This window comes from Lagopus leucura, unplaced genomic scaffold (assembly GCF_019238085.1).
Source record: "Lagopus leucura isolate 7727_CA_CO unplaced genomic scaffold, USGS_WTPT01 Super-Scaffold_100030, whole genome shotgun sequence".
NCBI lineage: Eukaryota > Metazoa > Chordata > Aves > Galliformes > Phasianidae > Lagopus > Lagopus leucura.
The window spans coordinates 2,070,741-2,079,257 of NW_024962281.1; positions in this window are offsets into that span (position 1 = coordinate 2,070,741).

The window sequence follows — 8,517 nt, forward strand, 5'->3', positions numbered from 1 at the left end:
CCACTGACTGTTACCAAACCAACCAGGCAGAACATGGGAGCCAAGTATGCCATGAATTTTCTCTCTTTCAGTCAGCTATTGCTTCTTTGCAGTGCAGAGCTCCAGAGAAATCCAGGGAGCCCCAGAGAAGCCAGTGCTGTCCAGGTGCAGGGCCATGTAACAGCTGTGCAGTGACTACTGCATCAGAGGCACGATCCTTCACTTGGTGCAGCCATAGACACGACTCCACCAGGAGTTTTGGTTCCATAGCTGGTGCACAAGATTTGAGCAAGAGCAAGGAAAGTCTTGAAGATACACTATAGCAAATTTAGGGTTTACACTGAAGTACTTTTCAACCTCTATTCTTTGCTTGCGTTAATTAACAAATGTTAATTGTTAACGTGCCAACGTCTATCCTTCCCAGGATGTGCTCCAAATGTAATAATTCACTTACAGATCCGTGGTTTAATCTGATAGATTCCCTTGCACCTACTGCCTAACTGCTGAAAAGAAGCTCCTCTCCCCAGTGTTCGTGAAACAATACACAGCAGACAAGGGAGGCCACGGGGACCGGTGAGAAGTTAAATCAGAGTGGGTGAAAGGTGTAGGAGCTGTCAGCAGTGGAGTAAAACAATAATTGAATCTTAAAAGCTCCATGCTACAGTAATAACGGATAATAAAATGTTCTTTTAGTTGTCTCAGTAGTCTAAATTTTAGCTAATCTAGTTTGATTTCAATAGCCTTAAAAATAGAAACATAATAGAGTTCAGAATAAGCAACATATTAAGCAGCAACGCTTATGCCTTTGCAAAGATCAGCAGAGGATGATACAGACTGACATTTACTCAGTAATTTTCAGCCAAAGATCAGGGAGTACAAACTGATTATGCTGGTAACCACTGAACCTATCGCTGAAACGTAATTGGGGATCCTCCATTTGCATACCCCTCGCTTCACCCTCAAGCTGAGGACACCAAAAACCAAGGAGATGTTTATCAGCATTTGGCAACAGCAGTATTTTAGAGTAGCAACTTCAGAGCCAGCACCCACCCACCTCTCCCTGCTGTACCAGATGCTGAAGCAGATAGGTTCACGCTCCCGCAAACAAGCTGATGCCTGGTGCTACCTGCATGGACAGACTGGTCAGATCTAACCGAACTGCTTGGGTACACATGAAAAATTTTGCAGGATCAATGTCCATGCTCCAAGATTTGAATGCATTTCTGGATGTTGCTTAGCAACTCTGTACATTTGCAGCGTGGACATGCCATCCCTGCTAATGGACAGGGTATCTCCTGGTTCCATCACACAAGGCTGCTTTGCAGAAGAATAAATACAATTTTCATCTCTGACTGGGTCTTCACATATCCATACAAATTCATAAAAACATGTATTTTTATACATTTACAATTCTTTTCTGATTGTACTGTGAGCAAAAGGAAGATGTTTAGCACCATCTTTAAAGGGGGAGCAGCAGCCTAAGGCAGTGCTCAAGGGATGATGCTGTGCACTACTGCATAGTTACAGACTTTCAGGAACATCACGGCAAGTCCTTCCAAAAAAACCTGCAGCCTAAGCAGCCCACAGCCCCAACGTGGAATTCACAAATATGGCTCAGTTACACCACGATTCAGCTCACTCCCAGCAAGAGAGATGCTGCAGGCAGTGTCCCATCCTCACGTGCATCTGCAGAGCACTCACAGACATACACAGTTGTAATTCTGGCCAAAATCTGCCCCTGCAATTGAACACTGGTAATTTGTCCACCACCTCTGTTCTCTCAGTTGCAATTCATCAATATCGAAATGTACAGAAACAGATGAGAAAACTGTATTTATGCAATGTGCACTTTCTAACCCTGCATTCACCAGTGTTGCACAAAACATAAGTGCTGCCAGCTGTCTTTGGAAAGCTTTTAGGCACCAGACCATTCCAGCACCTTCTCCAGCTCTACTGGCACCTGCCATTCCCACAGATCATACAGAAGTCTGCTCCTAAAGGTACAGCCTCCCCAGCAGGGCACAGGGCAGGGACTGGCTTTGCAGTCAGTGCTTGCTAGGTTCACCCATCACGTTCCACTCAACGCTGAGCATCTACCACTAAAGGAAAACACCTGCATTAAAGGCTACAGCAACACACAACGACCAGTAAAGTGTGTCCCCCTGGAGAGAGAGCTCTGTCTGCTTGAATTAAGGTTCACTTCACAGCCAGGTCCTGTTTCATTTTATTACAAAGGCTTGAAACCAGGCACAGAATAAAATATTTCAGTAAGCACACTTTCTGTCCTCAAAGTGCTCAGATGTTTCTTGTATTTTATAGAGCATAGTTCTGTGCATCAAATGAAAAGTAGCAGCAATGAATTCAGGGTGTTATTTAAGTATTATTGAGGAGAGGTGAGCTATATTTTCTTTTAACAACTTGAGCTAGGTAGAAAAAGTGAATTTAGTGCATCCCATGCAAATTTTTGGTAGAGGTTACTTGCTTCTAGCCTCTTCCCCCCCCTCAAAAAAAACCAAACCAACAAATGAAGAGCAGGGAAGAAGAAATACAGTTAAAGTAACAAAAATAAAAAAGACCCTGTGACTTTGTTTCTGCCTGTTGGTTATTTTCCCTCCCTCATTAACCATAACAGGAACTAAAGCCAAAGCCATACTTCCTCTCTTCTACCCTAACAGGATTAGGTATCGGTTCCAAAGGACACGCTGAATACAAAGCACCCATGAAACAAGGCACCAAAGCTTGATTCCATTAAAATGACAACAACAAAGGTAATTAATTAGAATGCCAATTAAAAATTACGAAGCAAGCTGTTACTAGATTACCAGTTCAAAGCAGACCACCATTTATAGCACATCTCTCGGAGGAATAGCTTGGAATCCCCAGAAGCATTATTGATGAAAACATTTCTGGATTCATAAGCATTGTTTTTTATCAGTAATATCCCCAGTCTCTAATTTTTCAGTGAATTTTGAAATGCCAGTTTTCTACAGCACAGAAGTGCCCCATTTCTACTGGTTCTAACAGTAAGAACAAACCGTGCCTACACATCTGAGTTAGGACTGACAGCTGTTTTTACCAGGTCTGCTGCGCTGCTGCTCTTGGGTTTTTTATTTATTTTCAGTGAAGATTTATATTCATAGCATCCTGCATCTCTGTAGCACTGAAAATACAGATAAAACTGGACCAACAAACAATTCTTCATACCCAAGCCCTGAGATCCAAAAGGTCACCTTTTCAAATACAAGCTGAAACCTCTCGTATCAGCGGAATGCACTGAGTTCATGTTCTCAGTTCCTTACAGGAGACGTGAATAGAAATGCTCAATGAGCCAGATCATGGCATTAGTGTACACGACCCTTGCTTTTGCTCCTCCACCCACTTGGCAGATGTAGGAATAATTTTCCTCCTGTTCCAGGCTAGTGGACAGCTCAGATACAGGAGAAGTAGGACAGCAGTGCATTTCCGTGTTAACAATACGCCCAAGCAAACTCCTCTCCATCTCCTCTCCGTTCCCAGAAGACCACAAATACCAGGAGCCCCATTTCTGGGGACTGATCGTAATATACATCCACAGGAAGAAATTGGCAAGACCCTCCAATACCCCCCTGTTAACCTGCCATTAATCCTAGCAATTCGCTGTGGTCTCAATAGCTCACTCTGCATCTGGGGTTCCCAACCCACCCACCACGCGCTGAGCCACGTGCAGAGAGGGACGCCACACATTCAACGTGAACATCAGATGAGCAGACATTTTGAAACAACAGCTTAATGCCCTTCTAAACAATTTGAATCCAAATTTGCTAATTTCCTGGAAAGACCCAAGATGGTGACAGAAATGGATAAAGCTTCAGTACTCTAGAAACGTGCAGATGTGGTACTCAGGGACATGGTCAGTGGGCAGTATTGGTGGTAAGTGGATGGTTGGACTAGGTGACCCTGGAGGTCTTTTCCAACTTTAAAGATTCTATGCAGGGTTGCATTGAGCAGATAAACATAAGTTACAGAATCATGGAATGGCTTGGGTTGGTCAATCAATACCAGCACGGTTCTCATCCCCCTCAAACCACTACAGCTCTTTTTCACTGTTTATCAAAGGCGGGAGGCAGCTGGAGTCTTCTTTTAGTCACTAAGCCAGCAACAACAGCAAAAAAAAATCAAATATTGTTTTAACACGTTTTTAGATGATTACTTGTCTCTTTACACATAAACCTGGCCCCACGATAAACATGCTAACGTACACATTAAAATTGCACGGTGCAATTTTCTCATTACGTGCAGCAAACATAATTCATACAATGATTGGAGACTAACTATTAAAGCAAATTATTTATTTAATTCTAAATAACACTGCTGTAAGTAAAAGGAAACCACACTCACTAAATAACCTGGGAACATAATTACTACAAACACATCCTTTGGGACCTACTCCATCATCCTTTCGTGACCTCAGAAAAGATAATGTAAAGAAAATGGACCTGTATGTTTCTCCACAGAAACAGAGCCAGCCCATTCCTTCCCACTTTCTTTCACTTAATTCCATTGAGGAAAGTGCTCAAATTGCTCAAGATACTGCATAATAATCCAGCAAAATGCCACGTTATCCTGCCTTATTTCTTACGGGATCTGAAGGATAAAATCATTTGAATGCTTAAGGATGTATCTGGATGGGAGGAAGTGGTGGATGCATTAACATGGTGGGAGCAACTGTAGGCACGTGGTACAGGTAAGTGCTAACAACGGTGTCCCATGTGTACAGAGCAGGTTGGCAGCCACATGTACAAAGGAAACGCACACATTGAGCATCAGAAACAACAATTTGTTTCAAAAGTGAGTGTGAAAATCACAGAATATCCCAGGTTGGAAGGGATCCACAAGGATCATCCGGTCCAACTCCTGGCTCTACACAGGACTGCCCAAAATTCAAACCACATTTCCAAGAGCTGTGTTAAAATCTGGGCAGCGAGCCTTTCCATCACACAACTGTGTCATTAATTCCCTTCTTCCTTGAGATTTGAGATGAGCAAACCTGACATTGGAGAAAAAAAAGTTTGTACAATTCCCTCAGCCTCTGAAAGGAGCAACTTCATTTCCAGATGTCAAATTGTAGAGAATTATGCAGTCTTAAATCACCTGTTGGCTTTCTCTTTGGAAATGCCATTTGTTGTGAGGCTGTCCTGCAGGTAAGGAATTAGTGCCATGTTCTCAGATGAAGCTCCAGCTGCAGTACAGCCCCAGGGCTGTATTGGAAACCCCCCATTGCTATGCTGGCTGAAAAAGCCCCCTTTTATCCACCAGCTTTCTATGCAGCTCCTGTTGGTCTTTTACCTGGAATGGCATTTTTCCAAGACCATCTGAGCTGGAGAAATCACCACTGTGAACAACTTGGGAGGAATACAAGAGCCTCTCAGCACACAAGGACTATAAAAGAGCAAGTAATCAACTCACTGGTGCACAACACCCACGGTGGCACAAATACCCACAAGTATTCCAGATTTTTGTTACATATGCCTGCAGACTTCCAAAGGAAACTCCAGGATCCAGCCATGCTCTGTGCTGCTGTGCTCTGCAGCACTGATGCTGCTGGCAGCATTGCAAATATCCCAGTCTGATCCTGCAAGGCTTGCTGGTATTTTTATCTCCTTTCAGAGGGGTACCAAGGAGCTGCTCACCACCTGACAGCGACAGCAGCAGCTCTCCTTGTACAGGAGAAGAGACAAAGAGAATTAAGTAGGTTTTAGAACTCAAGGTCTTACAAACAGCAGCACTCGTTCACGCCAGCACTGTGATGCCTCACCTCGCAGCACTGCATGCGGCAGGCTGGCTCCCTTCATCCACTTGGTTATTTCCATTTATGAGATTAATTAAGGGCTGAAATTTGATTTTAATTTCAATTTCATGTTTTAATTTTCAAGAACTATTAGATTTCCCTTCCATTCAGAATATAAAATAAGATTCTTGATTAAAACAGGACCTCACGAATAAAGACAAATACAGAATATCCAGGAAGCTGCTCTTACTCTCAAAATTATAAGACCGGAAAACTATTAAGTATTTGAGCAAAGCAAAAGTTCAAACAGAGGAGGAAGATTAGAAGGTAGATGAGTCTATATTCCCTAATCTAATGACTAGCCAAGGAGATTTGCAATACAAGGACAGACAAAGGGGACTTACATACTACATATTTTGTTGGGAAGAGAATGGTGCTCTAAGAAGAAAAGCTAGCTATACTGAAACCAAGCATTATTGCATATTTTAAATGGTACCACAGCACAGTTCCAGCACAGGAAACCTAAACCTTTGGTCTGTATCTTGGTAGTCAGAACAAATCAGCTGTAAATAGACACAGATGTTGTCATCTCATGATAAAAAAAACAATTCAGGTAGAGCAGCAAGCATAGGAGGGGGAGCGAGGTAAAGCCCTACAGCTGGGAACCCAGCTGCTTGGGGACCTCCGTGAGAGATGCTCACAGTAAGGCCAGAGAGAAAAGTTAAACTACACAGCACTGAACTGAGGACCTCAGGATGACTCCAGGAATATCAGTTGTGCAGTTACAGGAGGCAGCTGTGGCACCCTAAGGGATGCAGAAGGAAATACAGGCGTGCAGATAAGAATTCTGTATGGATTTTAAATGATCAAGGTCCAATTGCTGGTGGTATTTTCAGGAACGGTGTTTATTTTCTCCATGCATCTGTTCGTTCTCTGTAAAATGGAGTAAATAACATTTCCTTCTCCCAGGTGCTGCCTGTCTCACCTCGATGTCAGCACAAGCTCATGCCATGCTGTCCAGCCATACGGTAGCTGCCCTGCTTGCTGAGAGCAGATAATGGAATGAGGTGCTGTCGGAAGATGTACAAATTTAAATACTAAAATTGGAAATTATTTTCTACCATGGATGGAGCCTGTCTGTCAGCAGTATTCCACGCTGGAGCCAGTCTGAAACACTGGTGTGTGTGTGTGCCTGAAAAATCTCCATCTGAGCACAAGGCTACAGGAACAGCCTGCAGAATGTGATGGCTCATATGCTTAGGTAGATGGACTCTCAATTCCTGGAGATGTAGCTGAGGCAAAAACATGTAAATCTAATCTTTAAACTCCTCTGTCTTGGGGCGTGATGTTTTCCAAAGGCACTTCAACTCAGCTCCTTAATGTGGATGTACAGGACCACTCACTCGTGCATATTAAATTGGATTTGGGTGCATGAAACACAACTTGCAGAACAAAATTTGAGTTTATTTTGGAAGATTTCAGTTTGGAAAAGTAAGACAGGCAGGAGAGAAGTCAAGGGAAAGGGTGTTATTTAATGAATTAGTGCCTGCAGCAGTTTTTGTTTCAATACAGGGGGAAAAAAAAAACCAAACTAGCACAGCTCATTGATGCAGAAGCGTATAGGTAAATGTCAGTGCAAATACAACACAAATCTCTCCTAATATGATTTGATGCGGGGAAAAAAAAGCACAATGGTTTCTGGTTTTTAACTTCATACAGCTCTGTGATTTTTGGGTTTGACTCAGGAAATTAAGGGAGAAGATGGCTGGGTGTAATAGATTCACCACAGACAACGCAGGGATGCTGCCAAAACCATAATAGACACAGATCATTTAAAATTGGATAGAATCACTTAAGACCCAAGACAATACACGCCAAAGACAGCTCAACATTTGCCAAGTAAACAAAATAATGATAGATTGAGCTTGTCAGCATAACCCAGGTGGAAATGTGGTTTAAGGGGTGCGATGACAGCTCCATCCAGAGAAGCAACTGTTCTCTTTAGAGGTTTGTTCTGTGATTGGCAGTTTTAGCATTGCATGGGGAAGGTAAAGGCAAGCAGCCACAGAAGGGAAGGAGCAGCAATGAGTACAACACCAAGGTGGGCATGCTGGCTGCTGAAGGGTGCAGGGCGTTGCAGGAGCTACCAGGGCACTGCCAGCACCCGGCTGCCCAGCAACTGCTTCTTTCCAAAATCACAGGTCCTGCCAAAATTACTCACAGAAGGAGAAGGAAGTCTGCAATCGTCCTCTAGAAAATACCTCCAGAATGATAAACCATCAGAAAGTACGGGGTCTGAATCGAGCTGAGGGTACAAAACTCTCCTGGTATTTGCCTTCTTCCTTTACACCTTTTCACTTGTGGGAGAGTCTCCTCACCTCACAGATGGGCATATCTTAACAAGGCCTGTCTCCACCTAAATTACTCCAGCAATTAATTTCACACCTAGGCAGCTTGGCCAAGTCACAGCCAGCAGTGCTGAGAGTCACCTCTGGGCTTCTGCCCTTCGCTGCTCTGAGGGCAGATGTGCCGGGGGTCACAGCCACCACAAACACAGCTGCAGCTGGGAGGCCCCAGCTCAGAAGCAAGCACTGAACATGCCTACCTTGTCCCAGGCGGCCCATGCTGGGGCAAAACCTGCTGTATCTTCCCTAAGCCCCTTTTATCCCCTTTCTGAATGACACTGAGCAAAGGCTCCTTCCAGGAGCACAAATCTGTACAACTTGTCCCTTCAAACTTAGAACAGAAACAGCTCCTTCAGGAAGAGTTAA